The sequence below is a fragment of the Rhinatrema bivittatum genome, chromosome 3 (assembly GCF_901001135.1).
Source record: "Rhinatrema bivittatum chromosome 3, aRhiBiv1.1, whole genome shotgun sequence".
Taxonomy (NCBI): domain Eukaryota; kingdom Metazoa; phylum Chordata; class Amphibia; order Gymnophiona; family Rhinatrematidae; genus Rhinatrema; species Rhinatrema bivittatum.
The window spans coordinates 412,945,784-412,964,480 of NC_042617.1; positions in this window are offsets into that span (position 1 = coordinate 412,945,784).

An 18,697-nucleotide genomic window follows, 5' to 3' on the forward strand; every position below is an offset into this window, starting at 1 on the left:
TCCCTACATCACATGCTTCCACCCCACATCTCCTTTTCCCACCAGGTACAGGATTTAGGGGTCACCCTAGATGATCAAATAAACTTTAAGAAATTCAGCAACTCAACACTTAAAGAGTGCTATTACAAGATACACACTCTAAAGAAACTCAAACCCCTGCTTCATTTCTCTGATTTTCGCACAGTCCTACAAACTATGCTCTTTTCCAAAATTGACTACTGTAACTCTCTCCTCATAGGGTTACCCAAAAACGCCATCCACCCCCTACAAATTCTGCAAAATACTGCCGCCAGAATCCTCACCAATATACACAGCAACAAACACATTACACCTGTCTTAAAAAACCTTCACTGGCTACCAATCTCCTCCAGCATACAATACAAGACTCTTTCAATCATTCATAAAGCACTACACAACCCCGACATGAACTGGTTCAAAGACTCCATCCAATTCCACTCATCCTCCAGACCGACCAGAAACCAATACCTTGCCAACATATGCACTCCCTCTCCCAAACTCACCAATCTTGCCTCCTCCAAAGCCCGAGCGCTCTCCTTAGCTGGTCCTGTCTTATGGAACACAATGCCTGCAGATCTGCGCCTATGCCTGAAAAACTTTAAGCAAAAACTCAAAATGTGGCTTTTCTCACAGGGTTACACCTCGGACACCCATCTTCTTTTATCCCACATCCTCATAGCCTCTCTACTTTCAAACCCCCCTGAGCTAACTTTCTTTCACGGCATCCCCCCCTTCTATACCCTAGAAACCCCCCCCCCCCCCCCCCCATAGTCCCACCTTTCGGTCCCAACCTCTTTTCAGCACTAATGCATCTCGTCCTTTTCCTGTATATATTATATAGCATTGTTATCCGTTAAATATATTATATATCACTTTTATTATGCTGTTCACCCAAGTTTAAAATCATATATTCCATCATGTTTCCTGTCAAACGTCTCTGGCATAATGTTTTCTGTTCAATATACACTGACGTGATATCCTCGATGAATGTCGGTATATAAAAAACCTTCAAATAAATAAATAAATAAAAATATCAAAGGACAACAGGGTATTCCGGTCAGTGTTCTTACGAAAAATGGAGGTAACAAAGCCCTCTTCATTGACAGGTACTTCTTTGATTGGCTAGTCTACGGTCAGTGATCTTTCACTGGATTGGACAAATTATAGTTTGGGTGCCAAAGCCAGGGACCTTTAAATTCATTCATTCAGTTGGTATCTGTAAGGGCCCCTGCCATGACTATGCATTAAAATTGAAGGTATGTTAACTTACTATCTGCTCTGTCTATTCCCAGTTATCTGTCCTCGATACACTATGAGTATTGTGTATATATTTTTTACAGTGTTTGAGCTATTGCCTATACAGTCCCTCCTGATGCAGTCTTTGTTGGCACTACACAGTGTCCATGTTGAGGGACAGACTGACCTTTTGAAAAACGTATTTTTTGACCTAGAAGCCTTTCTACTAAATAAATTGCAAACTATTACAGTTGAGTGTTTTAATTGAAATTTCTCCGAGGATAGTTACCTATATCATGATCCCTAGCCTATGAACAGCTACCGTTTTGAGCATGGACTGTCACTCCATTTCTTTCGGCAGTTTTGAAATAGGCCATTTTTGGCCAAGTTTTTAATTTTCTGTGACTTATGGAAGGGAAATAATTTCTACTAAAACCCAGTTGCAAGCAAAATGTTGCAGGAAGTTAAACTCTCAGGGGTGATTTTGTCCTAAATTAGGCAGCAAATACGTGCTCAAGTTACCCCAATTTTCAAAGTGGCTTACACACTTAAATCTGCTTTGAAAATGATCCCGCCAAATTTTCCCACACACAATTACATCTGCTATGATATGCACAGACAAATTTCAGGGGAAATATAAGAGTGTGTGCACAAGTCCAAACTCTTCTTCAGTTCTGCTCCTGGGAACGAGTGAACGGGCAGTGCGTGTGCAAGTTTACCTGAGTAATGGGGAGTCAATTTTGTAAAAGGTCATTTCTGCAGGTAAAACACTGTTTTACCCTTGGACAAGCCTTTGAAAATTGTTTTCCCTTAAGAGAGGGGCGATCAATAATGCTTAATTAGATAATGTAATGAAAGCTCAGAATTCCCTTAATCCAACCATTGATATATTTAAACAAACCATTCTGCTAAATGGCTATTTAAAACTATAAATATCAATCTTTTATTTTATACAGTTGGTAAAGATTTGCCATTCTGGATGCAGTGGATATTAAATTTAAAAAAAATCAATTTATTTTAGGCTATGCCATTTGTATTTTTTTATACTGAATCAGTAAACTGTAGGAGTATAGTATCATATGCAATTTCAGGTAAATTTTCAAAGGAGTTACACATGTAAATGTAGCATATTATTGGAACAATTTTCAAATGCCATTTATGTGCAATTACACAGGTAAATCCTATGGAGAATTCAATGGCATATACTGTAGCAATTTTGAAAAGCCCACTTACATGGGAAAATTGCATTTACACACGTAAATGCTATTGAAAATCAGGCCCTTTGAGACTGCATTATGCTTGGTTCTAATCTGACTGGTAGTATTAATTCTTCCTTTTCATTCTGATTTTTTTAGAATAAAAAAAGTGAATGATGCCTGAATGTGTTCCAAATGCATGACCATGCTCTTTTTTAACTCGCTATATCGTAAATAACTTTGGCTAATAAATGTTTAAATTGAGTAATATATATTTTGAATAATGGTATGCCATTATAAGAATAGGAAACTGAAATCTGTTACATTCTTCTTTATGTTCAGTTTGGAAATATATTTCCATATTTTAAAATACAAATAAAACTCTAATACTAGATATATTCATTATTCTTTTTCTCTGATATGTATTACAGATAAAACACGGATAGTACGTTCAAAACAACATATTTTGTCCTGGGTGCTCACTGGTAGTGCTGTGCTGGGTTAAATTTGTCTGTTTCCCAGATCAGCCAGGCCTGGAAATGCTGCAGAGGCAGTGTTCACAGTCCTGGAAGGCAGGAAGTCTCAGTCATTGCTCCAAAGTGTCATATATGAGACAGTGTACCAGACTCTGGAGAGAGCTGCAGTCTGTGGACCCTGACCAAGGACCATTATTGCTACAACTGAGCTAATTGAAAACTATAAAAACAGGAGAAAACCCTGCCTGGCAGTTATGAATAAAGACTCATGAGTGTGGCTCCACAGCCCAGCAGAAGCCAGTTCCGACTGAACTTAGAGGCCTAAAGGAGCAGATAGAAAATCGACAGATCTAAGAACAAACACAAAAACCCCAAAATGGCATGTTGATGGTCTTTACAGTATATTAGGGATGTGCAGCCAAAAACCTTTTGTTGCATTCGTGATACGTATTTGTCGGGGGTCATTTCCGTTGCATTCGGAAGTATGGCACCCCCGATACGTTGATATGTGAATTTGTTTTCCGGTTCCCATTAAAGTCAATGGGGGAAGGATTTCCAGCCTATTTTTGGCTGCAGAATTGGGGTTTTATTATCAATTTTGATGAAACTTCTGGGGAGCAATCATCACAACAACAAAAGAGCTCCAAGGTACTTAGACTGTGGCAAAGTGGCACCAAAGTGGCAAGAATAGCCTAAGGCACTGTAAAGGTGCAAAGGGGTACCAGAAGTGGCAAGAGTGCAGCAAAAACACACCACAGCTTCAATAGAGAGCACCAATAACAGATGCATGAACCTTCGAAGGCAGCATGACAGGCAAAGCGGTAAAACAAGTGGCATTGACATCCTACAGCACAATGAAGGGGGAACATAGCAAGCAGAAAGACTAGCACCAACACACTGAGGAACCATGATAGTGGCAATAACACCACAAGGAGCTGAGTGAGTCATCTGGTGATTGGCAGCAAGGCAGAGTGGCAGAAAGTTGATAGGGGCAAGACAGGCTGGCAGAGCCGAGGTAGTCAGTTCCCTGTGGTTTGATAAGGGAAAGACAAGGAGGCAAGACAAGACGAGGCTCAGCATGTGGTGGGACTGTCAACTGTGCATACTGTGCACCCAACCCATCTTGAAACAGGGACCAGGAAGTCTAACACGAGTGCTAGGACCTGAAACATGATGAACTATGCCTGGGTGGAGTGGAGCATCTGCGGGTGCTGATTTTGGTGGTAGTAGCAAATATTCAAACAAGAGCCCTGGGGAGAGTTCCCTTTCCTATGAGCAGGAAAGGGCTCCCTAGAATGGGTTCGCCCCTAGAGTGGGGTGTTTCCATTGGCGTCCAGTGAGCTCTCGCTGGTCTTTTAAAATTCGGTGGATGTAGCTGATATACAAACGAGAGTTTTTCAAGGCCGAGACAGAGGAGGGTGAATGTGAACAGCGGTGCAAACATGGGTCAGAGGGTAGAAACAGGCAGGCTACACCCGAGGAGAGTTCCCTTTCCTATGAGCAGGAAAGGGTTCCCTAAAATGGGTTCGCCCCTAAAGTGGGGGGGTTTCCATTGGGGTCCAGTGGACTCTTGCTGGTCTTTTAAAAATCAGGCTGGCTGCACCTGGGATTCTCAGGGACTGTAGTGTGAGAACATCCTTGACAAAAAGACAGGTAGGCTGGAAAGCAGTCAGAGTACAAGCTTGGCATAGAAAGAGGCTGATTTTAAAATGGAACAGCGGTTCAACATGGGTCAGAGGGTAGAACCAGGCAGGCTACACCCAGGGAGAGTTCCCTTTCCTCCGAGCAGGAAAGGGCTCCCTAGAATGGGTTCGCCCCTAAACAGCGGTTCAACATGGGTCAGAGGGGAGAAAAAGGCAGACTACACCCGGGGAGAGTTCCCTTTCCTACGAGCAGGAAAGGGCTCCCTAGAATGGGTTCACCCCTAAACAGTGGTTCAACATGGGACAGAGGGCAGATACAGGCAGACTACACACGGGACCCCGAGGGACTGTAGTGTGAGAATATACTTGACAAAAGACAGGTAGGCCGGAAAGCAGTCAGAGTACAGCTTGGCATAGAAAGAGGTTGATTTCAAAATGGAAGAAACGACTGGAGGTAAAACACTAATAAAAGGACTTCATCAAGTGAAGTAAAATCCCAAATGCCAGCTGTTGTTTTAGTAGAAACAGAGGCTTTGAAGAACTTTACTATTCCGAAGCTAAGAAGAAGTACTAATAAAGTGTGCTTGGCACCTAGCAACACAGATAGAAAAGAGTACATACAGAAGAAGTATACTTTAGAAGAATCAAGATTTGATATGTGCTATCATCTGCACTCTTCCTGGCATTTTGGTGATATCAAACTTGAATATACATATGACAATCCTCAATGCCGAGCCGGAGGAGGTTACCATGTAAACAAACAGTGGTTCAACATGGGTCAGAGGGTAGATAGATACAGGCAGGCTACACCCGGGGAGAGTTCCCTTTCCTATGAGCAGGAACGGTCTCCCTAGAATGGGTTTGCCCCTAAACAGCAGTTCAACATGGGTCAACAGGTCCTAAGAGATAGGCTGCAACACCGTAGAGAGTTCCCTTTCCCAAGAGCAGGAAAAGACTTCCTTGGAATGGGTTGGCCCCTAGAGTGGAGCACGAGCCTTCAAAGCGTGGCGACAGGGAGCAGGGTGCCATGTGAACAGCAGTTAAACATGGGTCAACAGGTCCTAAGAGATAGGCTGCAACACCGGGGAGAGTTCCCTTTCCCAAGAGCAGGAAAGGACTTCCTTGGAATGGGTTGGCCCCTAGAGTGGAGCACGAGCCTTCAAAGCGTGGCAACAGGGAGCAGGGTGCCATGTGAACAGCGGTTAAACATTGGTCAATAGGTCCTAAGAGATAGGCTGCAACACCGGGGAGAGTTCCCTTTCCCAAGAGCAGGAAAGGACTTCCTTGGAATGGATTGGCCCCTAGAGTGTATAATGGTACAAATTGTTCGGATTAAATCATTTGCAAACAGATCATGACTTCATAAGCAAGACGAAGGAAGTTCTCTTCTTTGCCCTGAAACTAAACAAAACTCTTTGTTTTATTTAAGGATCAATGCTGTGAAGGAGTACTAGTTTAAATTGCCAGAGACTGAGGTTTCCCTTTGCAACGAGGGTTCAGCCAGGATGGACAGGCAGAGCAATCGAGATCAAACACTTTTAGGAACATAAGGCCTGGTCGGACAGGCAGAGCAATCGAGGTCAAACACTTGTAGGAACATAAGACCTGCACTGACAGGCAAAGCAGTCGAGGGCAGAAGTCAATCTCACCTAGGGACATAAGGCCTGGACTGACAGGCACAGCAATCGAGTCAAACACTTGTAGGAACATAAGGCCTGGATGGACAGGCAAAGCAGTCGAGGACAGAAGTCAATCCCACCTAGGGACATAAGGCCTGGTCAGACAGGCAGAGCAATCGAGGTCAAACACTTGTAGGAACATAAGGCCTGGACAGACAGGCAGAGCAATCAAGGTCAAACACTTGTAGGAACATAAGGCCTGGACGGACAGGCAAAGAAGTCGAGGACAGAAGTCAATCCCACCTAGGGACATAAGGCCTGGACGGACAGGCAGAGAAATCGAGGTCAAACACTTGTAGGAACATAAGGCCTGGACAGATAGGCAGAGCAATCGAGATCAAACACTTTTAGGAACATAAGGCCTGGACGGACAGGCAGAGCAATCGAGGTCAAACACTTGTAGGAATATAAGACCTGCACTGACAGGCAAAGCAGTCGAGGACAGAAGTCAATCTCACCTAGGGACATAAGGCCTGGACTGGGGGGCGCTCGCGAGCAGCGCACAAGATGGCCACCCACTTTTAATGCTCTGAGCATCCTCGCTCCTTTTTTGCTAAAATTGGTCGTTTAAAAGTTGATTTTTCTTTGGTTGAAACGGAGAGACTTATTTTCTAAAGATGGCTGCTGCTAAATCGGGTAAAATCGAGGCAGCTTTTGCTTCTGCGGCAGGCACAAAACGGAAAAAGCAAGATCCTCCAACGCCAGATAAGGTAAATGCGGCGAAAAACATGGCGTCCGCCGATTTAGTTCTAACGGAGCTTAAACAACTTAAGGAAATGCTGCAGCTCAACATCGAAACTACCACTGCGGTACGCTCGGATCTGCAAACCTTATCAGCTCGGATGGATGGTTTTCAGCTGCGATTTGGATGACGCTGAAACTCAGGTTTCTTCTCATGCTCCTCACTACGGCATCAATCCCTGATCTCACTAAAGCGTTGATGCAGCTTCGGTCTGAAGTTGAAGATCTGTCTAATCGTAATCGCCGAAATAACATCCGGATTTTGGGAATCCCCGAAGGAATCGAAGGTAATGATCTCATGAAGTTTTTGGGAGATATGATACCCAACTGCTTGCAAACTACCTTTGAGCAACCACTGGAACTGGAACGTGCGCATCGCATTCCTTCCAGGCCTCTCAGAAATTCTAAGTATCCAAGGCCTATTATTTTCAAAGTCTTACGCTACCCTCAGGTTTTACAAATTTTTGCCACAGCTCGCAGCAAAACCCCGGTTACATTTCAAGGTCATACTGTACTTTTTGTTCCGGACTTGGCTAAAACCACGGCGATTAGACGCAAAGCTTTACTAGGCCTGCAATCTCGCCTACAGGCTCTGGGAGCTAGATATGGTTTATTGTACCCGGCACAAATGAGGGTAACTCACAATAACCGCACACAAATCTTTCAGGATCCTCAAGATCTGGAAGAAATATTTGACATCTTGCGATTCTTCAGCTGGCATGGTAACCTGAATTTAATATTTCTCTAATATGTGGTTTCCTATCTACTGGACGTAAGCGTATTTCTATATGCCTAATTTTTTCTTGGCTTTGGGACTTTATCTTAAATCTCGAGGCTACTGAGCACGGACTGTGATACATTTTATTGGAGACATCCGTCTGATTATTTTTCTTTTTACTTCATGCAATCCATGGACTGCCTGAGGATTTCTTGGTCTCGGCCAACCTAAATGTTGCAAGTTTCTTTTTTCTGTGACGCCAATTTTGTTTAATTGTTTGGCACCCATGGCAAAGGAGCGAGGACGTGGGCTGTATTTTGGCCTGCCTTGAGGCTCTTTTTATTGTCCACATATAGATAGTGTGCGTTAACACTGTCTTCTCTTGCAATGCCACAATTCTGTGTGGGAATTTTTGTGGAGACACTATACCTACTTGGGTCTACTCTATATCTATTTGTTTCTATTTCTTTCCCCCTTTCCTCTTTGGCGTGTGCCAAGCTTGCCAATTTTTTCTCCAGCTGCATACAACTGATCTATAGGAGGAATACTCAGCATACATTGTGGGACTCGTCTGTCTTTCTGGTATAATGGCGACTCATATTTCTTCTTTTAAAGTAGTCTCATTAAATGTCAACGGTTTTTCTCATCCAATAAAGCGGAAGAAAATCCTCACATATTTACATACTCTGAAAACGGACATTGCGCTTTTACAGGAGAACTCATTTATCTCAGCTGAATCTCTTAAGCTTAAACAGCACTGGGTAGGACAGGTTACTTCAGTGCTGCGGTACATAAGAAAAGAGGCACTGCTATTCTCATCAACAAGAACTTAACGTCTTCTGTTTCCGATCACATGGCTGATCCGGATGGTAGATGGAATCTTCTACGACTTTCTATCCACTCTGAAATGTTCACCATCCTTAATATTTATGCACCCAATAATGATAACCCAGACTTTTTCCAGGAAATATTTGTGAATCTGCTCAATTTGGACTCCTCTTCATGTATTGTTGGAGGGGACTTCAACCAGCCCCTAGATCCTATCCTGGACAAGCAATCAGCAGCTCGGCCCACAGTCTCTCAATCTACTAGAACCTTACAACATCTGATTTCCACGTATGGTCTTGTGGACCCTGGAGAATGATCAATCCTACCGGAAGAGACTTTACCTTTTTTTCATCACCTCACTCTTCGTACTCCAGAATTGATTTTTTTCTTATTAATAAATCTTTATTATCACAAGTTTTGGATACAAAAATTCACCCCATATTGATCTCCGATCATGCGGCTATCTCCTTGACGTGTACTCTGATGACTCCAAAACAAGTACATAAACAATGGCGGTTTAATTCTGCTTTACTAGAAGATCCTGAGTTTCTTCCATTTTTAGAACAAAAGATAACTGACTATTTCCGCAATAATTCTACAGGAGATGTTTCGACTGCCACTAACTGGGAAGCCTTTAAAGCTACAATTCGTGGAGACATCATTAGCTTCTCTATCAGACGTGCCAAATTGCAAAAAGCAGCTTTAGCCTCTCTTCACCAACAGGTTGCGTCCCTCGAATTGGATCAAATTACGTGTCCGTCTTCAATATCTCTAGCAGCCTTAGTTAAGGCACGCTATCAATATAACTGCCTTCTAAGCTCTCAGGTACAATTATATGTCTCTCAATCTAAGGCACAATATTATGCTGGTAACAACAAATGTGGCCACTTATTATCCTTGTATCTAAAGAAAAAATCGGAAACCAAACGCATAACGACGATTTTATCTCCGTCTAATACTACATTAACCAAAGACCCTGAAATCCTGCAGGCCTTCAGTGATTTTTATGCAAATTTATATCAATCTGAAATTTCACCGTCACCTGAGATGTTTCAAGATTTTGTTTCTAGTTTGCAACATCCGACTTTGACACAAGAGCAAATGGACACTCTGGACTCTCCTATTACCATTGCTGAACTCACCTCTGCAATCAAGTCACTGGCTCCACGTAAAGCACCCGGTCCGGATGGCTTTACAGCTGAATTTTATAGCTTCTTTCAAAAGACGTTAACACCATATATCCATGATTATTTTTCCTCCCTGCTTCTTAATGATGCTTCTGGTACGTCTTTCACACAAGTTTGTGTAGTGGTGCTCCCCAAGCCGGGTAGAGATGCGGCCAACATAGCCAACTATCGACCCTTCTCCCTCTTGAATACTGATTATAAACTTTTTACAAAAATATTGGCTACTAGATTATCCCGGGTTATGGGTTTTTTGGTAGATCCAGACCAATCTGGATTTATTAAGAGCCGCTTGATATCTAACAATACCAGGCTTTTTTTGCATATACAACAGGCTGTTTTTTTCATCCCTCACTCCGACTGTTGCCATATCATTGGACGCGGAGAAGGCTTTTGACCGCATAGAATGGTCTTTCTTATTAGCTACGCTCCAATGGTATGGCATCGGTCCTCAATTTCTGTCTTGGATTAAGCATTTGTATACTTCACCTAAAGCATATCTGTATATTAATCAACAGATTTCCCCAACCATTTCTCTTCATAGGGGTACGCGGCAAGGATGCCCCCATTCGCCGCTTCTCTTTAACCTGGCTTTGGAGCCCCTACTCTCGGCGATTAGGCATTATTAAAGGAGTATCAATCGGATCGGATGTTTTCAAACTTTCTGCTTATGCAGATGATGTTTTATTATTTTTGCAAAATCCGGAGAGTTCACTCCCCCAGCTTTTTGATTTAATTTCTGTTTACTCATCTCTTTCTGGATATAAAATTAATTGGCATAAAACTGAATTATTGCCATTAAATTACTCGGCATCTGTTCTGCCCCTTACGCATCTCCCCGTTCAAAAGATGTCTACCTGTCTTAAATATTAGGAATCCATTTTTTTACGGACCCCTTAGAGACGATAGTTCATGGTGAATCCAATGTTCTCCGGTCTCTTAAAGATCTTATCCTACGATGGTCTCCACTCCATCTTACTTGGTGGGGCCGGCTGGATACTATTAAAATGGTATGGCACCTAAAATTACATATACTCTGAGCATGATTCCGGTTTTTTTTTCCAACGATTTTTATAAACAAGTTGATAGGATATTAACACGGTTTTTGTGGAATAACAAGGTTCCACGTATCGCTCTTTCTAAATTAAAAAAGGCTAAGATACAAGGTGGAGTGAATTTCCCGGATTTTTACTCTTATCATATGGCTTTTATTCTACAACAAGGTTATTTTTATTTTGACTATGATCAGGAATTTGTGCACCCCCCACGTTGGTTACTTATTGAGCAACATCTAGTGACACCTGCACCCCTATATTGTTTTCCAGGTATGAGTCTCACCTCCCCTCAATCTGCTAATCCTATTCTAAGGTCTTTATATAAAGCATTTACTGACATAGATGTGAAACGTCCAAGTGCCTCCTCGGGATGGAAAGCATCTATCTTAGCTCCCTTATGGCGCAATTCATCTATTAAAATAGGGGACAGTTCACCTTCTTGGTCCACTTGGCAACGGTGTAACATTTGGTTAATCTCCTCCATTGCACAAAATGGTAAATTGTTACCCTTTTCTCAATTACATGAGAGATTTGGTCTCCCACACACTCAACACTATGCTTGGCTACAACTAAAAGCTGCACTGCAAGGTAACTCTGTATGCCTCTCCCTTATAGACCAGATTCCATTTTTGTGGGAATTCTACCAAAATAATGGAGAGAAAGGTCACCTTGCTTCTCGATTATATAACTTCTCAATCGAATATCTTACGCTACTTCGTATTCTTTACGGTCGACCTGGTCCTCAGCACTGGGTGTAGAGATATCCTTGCCAATGTGGAACTATATTTGGTTAACTTCCTCTCGTATTTCCCTATCCTCTAGTTTGACGCAGACTTCCTTTTTTACCTTACACAGAGCTATCTGGACCCCTTGGAAATTGCACAGGGCGGGCCTTTTAGAATCCCATAAATGTTGGTCATGCTTGACCCCCAAGGCTACGCTATCACACATGCTTTATACCTGCCCCTTTGTCAATAGATTTTGGCAGCAGATATGGGACAAGATTTCCTCCATATTACAACTACAGTCTCCTATTTCTTATTCTATGGTCATCCTCAAAGGGGCGCACCCAGCACTAACATTATCACCACCTCATCGGAAACTATTGGATTTTCTTCTAACGATTGGTCAGCATAATATTCTGTCTAATTGGAAGCACAATGATATGTTATCGGAATCTTTATGGTGGAACACTGTAAGCCTTTATACTAAATATGAACAGGCTATGGCCATTAAATATGGGCGACTGGGTAAATGGTCCCATGTTTGGAAACCGCTTGACACCTACATAACTTCTTTGTAATATCTCTCATTTACAAATCTAAGTATCGACTCCTTTCTCCTCCTTCGATATGCACATTTACTCATTTGATGAAACTTCTTTTCTCTCTTCTTTTTTCTCCCCATCTCTTCTCTCTCCTTTTTTCCTTTCTCTCTATTCTTTTCTTTCTCTTCTTTCCTTTTCTTTATATACTGGTGACATAACAGATGTATTGTATCATGTTTTTTGTCTGTTGTTACATTTGTTCTGCTATGATGTATATAATGTGGGATCTTCCCTGTTTTTATGTCATATTGTCACTGTATTTTTCTTAAATCTTAATAAAAAAATTAAAACATAAAAAAAAAAAAAAATAAGGCCTGGACTGACAGGCACAGCAATCGAGTCAAACACTTGTAGGAACATAAGGCCTGGATGGACAGGCAAAGCAGTCGAGGACAGAAGTCAATCCCACCTAGGGACATAAGGCCTGGACAGACAGGCAGAGCAATCGAGGTCAAACACTTGTAGGAACATAAGGCCTGGACAGACAGGCAGAGCAATCAAGGTCAAACACTTGTAGGAACATAAGGCCTGGACGGACAGGCAAAGAAGTCGAGGACAGAAGTCAATCCCACCTAGGGACATAAGGCCTGGACTGACAGGCAGAGAAATTGAGGTCAAACACTTGTAGGAACATAAGGCCTGGACGGACAGGCAGAGAAATCGAGGTCAAACACTTGTAGGAACATAAGGCCTGGACAGACAGGCAGAGCAATCGAGGTCAAACACTTGTAGGAACATAAGGCCTGGATGGACAGGCAGAGCAATCAAGGTCAAACACTTTTAGGAACATAAGGCCTAGACAGACAGGCAGAGCAATCGAGGTCAAACACTTGTAGGAACATAAGGCCTGGACTGACAGGCGAAGCAGTCGAGGACAGAAGTCAATCCCACCTAGGGACATAAGGCCTGGACTGACAGGCACAGCAATCGAGGTCAAAAACTTGTGGGAACATAAGGCCTGGACGGACAGGCAGAGCAATCGAGGTCAAACACTTGTAGGAACATAAGGCCTGGACAGACAGGCAGAGCAATCGAGGTCAAACACTTGTAGGAACATAAGGCCTGGACTGACAGGCAAAGCAGTCGAGGACAGAAGTCAATCCCACCTAGGGACATTAGGCCTGGACTGACAGGCACAGCAATCGAGGTCAAAAACTTGTAGGAACATAAGACCTGGACGGACAGACAGAGCAATTGAGGTCAAACACTTGTAGGAACATAAGGCCTGGATGGACAGGCAGAGCAATCGAGGTCAAACACTTGTAGGAACATAAGGCCTGGACGGACAGGCAGAGCAATCGAGGGCAAACACTTGTAGGAACATAAGGCCTGGACTGACAGGCAAAGCAGTCGAGGACAGAAGTCAATCCCACCTAGGGACATTAGGCCTGGACTGACAGGCACAGCAATCGAGGTCAAAAACTTGTAGGAACATAAGACCTGGACGGACAGACAGAGCAATTGAGGTCAAACACTTGTAGGAACATAAGGCCTGGATGGACAGGCAGAGCAATCGAGGTCAAACACTTGTAGGAACATAAGGCCTGGACGGACAGGCAGAGCAATCGAGGGCAAACACTTGTAGGAACATAAGGCCAGGACTGACAGGCAAAGCAGTCAAGGACAGAAGTCAATCCCACCTAGGGACATAAGGCCTGGACTGACAGGCACAGCAATCGAGGTCAAACACTTGTAGGAATATAAGGCCTGGACAGTTGACGGTCAGGCACAGTGTTTGAGGTCAGGCCCTTGTAGGGACGTACGGACTGGGCAGTGGACGGTCAGGCACAGCGTTTGAGGTCAGGAACATGTGCTGCAGTGCTTATATTATCTGGAGCATAGGAGGCAGTTGGAGCTGCTGAAAGGCTTTGAATTGCTTTTATTCATCTTGCCATTCACAGGGAAAATTTGGAAACCCAAGCAAAGGCAGGTTTACTTTCAAAAACACTAGCATTTCCATCAACTCTGGTGCCAGCCTTGAGCTGTGAGGGCTCATGATATCCCCTGTCATTGAAAAGACATGTTCACTGGGCACACTGGTTGGTGGACATGATAGATATCGCTGAGCCACTTTGGCTAGGTGTGGCCAGACAGTGGACTTGTGTGCCCAATGTGTGTTGAGTAAAAATGTATTTTCTGCTATTTGTCTTAAATGTATCATGTAGTAACTTCATTGCATGTCTCCTAGACTTTGAACTTTTTGAAAGCGTAAACAACCAATTCACATCTACCAGGCACAGAAGCCACAAAAGGAGTAAGGAGTAAATATATATCTGGTACTAAATGAAGGTAAGGAGAAGAAGAGTCTAACAAGCAGAATTCACGGATTAAGCAATGAGGAAATGGGCATTCAGAAACAATCTAAAGAAAATCTGGAGGTTTAAGACTGAATGATTGTAATAGATTGTGCTGATTGATTACAAAGTGTACTCATGGATTCAACTACCTGAAAATGCTTATCAAATTGTCACTATTCAAGACGTTTTGCATCAGTAGACTTTATTTTTTATTAAAACAACAAAGACTGGTGCAAAGAGTCAGTTTCTTGAGTGGAGCTAGTGCTGACATTTTAGGGCCCTAAAGCTATGCATGCTTCTCCCTTATTCCGATCAAAGGACTGGCATAAATGGTGACATCACTGCAGCACTCCAGAGTGGTCACCCCTAGCGAGAGAGGACATGGGAAATGGATTACAAGCTATTCTGTAGGTTAAAAATGTTTCCAAATCATAAAATGCAAGAATTGAACTGGCACTTTATGTAATGCTTCTCCCTTCTCATCCAATAGAAAGCAGTACTTATTTGAAAATGTACCTGTTTTCCCATCCACAAGCGTCACCATTTAGTTTTATCTCAAGGTTTCAAATATCATCATTCCAATAGTCTTTCATTCCTAAAATTGCTACAGCTAGCATTCTGGGGTAATCTTTAGCTTTCATCCATTTTCTTTTTTTTTTTTTTAATTTCTTTTATAATTTCATTCATAAATTAAACTATATATATTAAAAAAAAAACAGTAGAAGAAGATTGAATAGAAGTAGATTTCTCCCTGTCAATGTCTGACCTCTTCCTACAGCAATCTGACCTTCCCAAAGCAACCAAAATTGTGACTTTTATGAACCTTAATGATGTTTATTAGGACAGAATATTTGAACATGTAATTCCAGATAATTTCAGAACTGGACTTTAACTGGAGAAAACATAAGGCAAACCAGAACTGACTGATAAAGTTTGATGGGATCAATCATTTATGACATGGAGTCCAAGTGGGATCATTTCTGACTCACCCATGCCTTTTCAACTATGCATGTAGAATGTACAGCTTAAGATTGTTAGAAATCGAATCATGCAGAATCTGATGGCGACTCAAGGACTCCAGCCATTTCTTGATTCTATATGCTGGTGAAGTCACAGAGAAAAAATCCTTTATTTACTTGCTTTCATTAATGAGCTGGAGAAGACAACTGGCAAATTGTTTAGAATAATAGACTGCGAGTCAAAAGTCCTGTATTCATATCTTACTTCTGACACTCATTATGACCTTGTACATGACATTTTATCATCCACTCAGGTATCCACTTCTCTGGAGCAAGAGCTCATTACTATATGTAATTTGTTGCAAGGCAGCCTAGTTTATGGTGCTATAAAAATGTTGAAATAATATTTAGATTTTGCTACAATCAAAAAATGAGTTTATGAGTTAACAGTCCTATTATCTAATGCTATAATATTACTCATATTCGAAGATGGCAACAATGTTAACAATTGAAGTTCAATGACTGATAGTTCAATGACAAGTTCAGCTTCCACAGCTGGGTTATATCTGCTTTTGGAATTCAGCTTTTCCTCATCCCTGATTTGTTATTGTTTAAAATTCTTAGAAGGTTTAAAACACATTTACAAAGCCCAACATGTGGACACTGATAAACGAATGACAGGTATAATATGAACTCTAGTTGAAGACCCTTAGGGTCCACCGAAGTAGAATTGCACATCTGTTTCCAGCTGTGCAGTTATAGGAATGAAATAACATCAATGCTAAAAAGGGCTGGTAATTATTTTTGTTGTTGATGTGAAGATCTAAGGTTATTCTTAGGAAGTAAGGCAATGGCAATGGACTTTGATTTTTAACAACAGAACAGATTTATTTATGCAGTTTGATAAACGGATTGCACACTAGCCTTTAGCTAATATATAGATGGCACTGACAGCAGCAACCTAAGTAACTCATAAAATATTGGATGCAGTGTAATTGTCATATAGTAAAGGAATCCACTGATCCCATTACTTTAACAAATCTAGCAGAATCTTTAGATGCTGCATTCCAAAAGAATGTTCTATTGTTATTATATTTTGAGGATGTTTGAATAGTTTTCAATTGTAGGATTTCATCAGATTTCATCAGAAAAATGTACCCAATTTTAAAATTATGTGCATTGATGCAATAGCATATATTAGAAACAAAAGTTTTAGTGCATAAGAACTGACAACATAAAACAGTAAGGAGGGTGATATTCAGCATCATTTAACTGGATAAGTTAGGGCTTATCCAGTTAAGTGGAGGCGGCTGAATATCCAACCCAGCTGAATGGCCACCACTTAGCCAGACAACTAGTTATCTGTCAAAATAGGTAGCTAAATGAGAGGCAGAGAGAAGCTGACTTAGTCAGATAAGTTATCCGGCTAAGTCTAGTCGGGTTATAGAGCTGTCCTAAAGTTAGCCAGATAAACTTATCTAGATAGCTTTAAGATATCCGGGTATATTCAGCATTGCGGCTGATGCATGAAAAGCAATTTGTAAACCTGGAGGGCAAAATTCAGTTGCAGTGTAGCTTGGCCCTCCAGGTTTACAAATTACTTTTCATACATCAATTCCCATAACCTCATGTTTGCTGGATGAGAAATACTGTTCTCAGTAATTTTCTAATACATTCCTAGAAGCCCAGAATGTTACATTTAGAGGCTTATATTCAGACACAGTCCGGATAGCAAAGATAGACCTTGATTCATCAAATCACTATAAAAAGAGCAAAAATAATGCCTGCGATTAAAAAAAAAGGGTGTGGTTAGTCAAATTTTCATCGTGCCGCATCGCATAGGTAAATAATGCATGGTGCATTGTGTCAATGCGTCGTGTTTTGCATAAAAATGTGTTGCACCATTTTATGCGGCTGGCTTAAATTAGTGCGTGGTGCGTTATTTTTTCAGTTTATATATCTTGGCTTCCTACAGCTGCCTCTTTGAGGGTGTGTCAGGAGTTTGGAGAGAGGAGGTGGGTAGATGCTGCTGGTGGCTATTTGGAGTTTTTTAGAGTCATTACTCAGTGAGTTGTCTTGTTATCTGTTGCCATCTGTTTCCCTTTGCCTTGGTCTTTCGTCTTCTTTGTTGGAGTGAATGCTTTTGTTTGTTAGTCCAGTTTGTTTCTCTGTCTTTTGGTGTAGAGGAGTGGTGGTGGAGGAGTGAGGAGAAGGAGTGGTGATGGAAGACTGTGGAGGAGTGAGAAGGAATGGAGAAGTGTTGATGGAGAAGTGGTGCTTGTGCTGAGGAGGATGGAGCGTTGGAGGTGGGGAGATAGGAGAGGAGAGAAGAGGCAAGAAGAAAGGAGGGGAGAAGGGAAGAGAGGATGTGGGAGGATGAAGGCAGGATTGCTCGGGGAAGAAGGATTAGGAGCAGGGACAGGGACAGGAGTAGAAATAGCTAGGAGGGAAGAGATAGGAGGAGGCAGGGTGGAGGGAGGAGGATATCAGGCTAGGGATAGACAGAGAGAACAGAAGGGAAGGGAGTTGGCAGGGCAGGGGCAGGAGGGGGGAGGAAGGGAGGGGAGAGGGGAGTAGGAGGGAGATTGAGGAAAGAGAGGAAACCTCTCCAAAAGCAACACCACCTTCTGGCAGCCAGGCAGCAGGATGCCCTCATCTAAAGACTATCAAGTTCAGCATCCAGGATAATGAGATGGTCATTGGAGGGTTCCTGGAGCATTATGCCATGCTGATTGGCAACCAGGTGGCCAAGACCTCAAAGGCAGCCAAGGCCAGATCTGGTAAAACATAGCCCAGGGCATCTCCAGGCAGAGCAGAGTCCAACCAACTGAGGAGTAGGTGACCCACAAGTACCAGGACATCAAGAAGCAGCTGAAAGCCAAGGTAGCGACCAGAAATAAATATATAAGGTGGACCATAGGAAGAGCTCCTTGTCCCATTGTCCTGACTCCATGGAGGAGTGCCTCAAGCAAAGCCTGGAGCCAGATGTCTTTGAGGGCATGGCTGAGCTGCTGGACACCATGCGAGCCAGTAAGTTCATCTCAGCTGTAAATGGGCAGGCAACAACAGGTGTACACATCATTTGGCATAAGATGCTCACAATGCTAAGAAGCAAAGTGCACCTCTGATGCCAAATGAATAAAGGATACTTACTGCCATTGGTACTTATGTCTTATGTTTTGTTCCCACTGCTCTCACCCATGAAGCAGCAAAAAGGTGTGGACAGAATGAAGAACCTTGCAGTACCTCACCTACAAGACTCCTGGGAGCTGATGTAATGCTATTAAGTTTTACCGTGAAATCTTGTTCCTGAAGAAAAGACTGAATTCTCCCATGACAT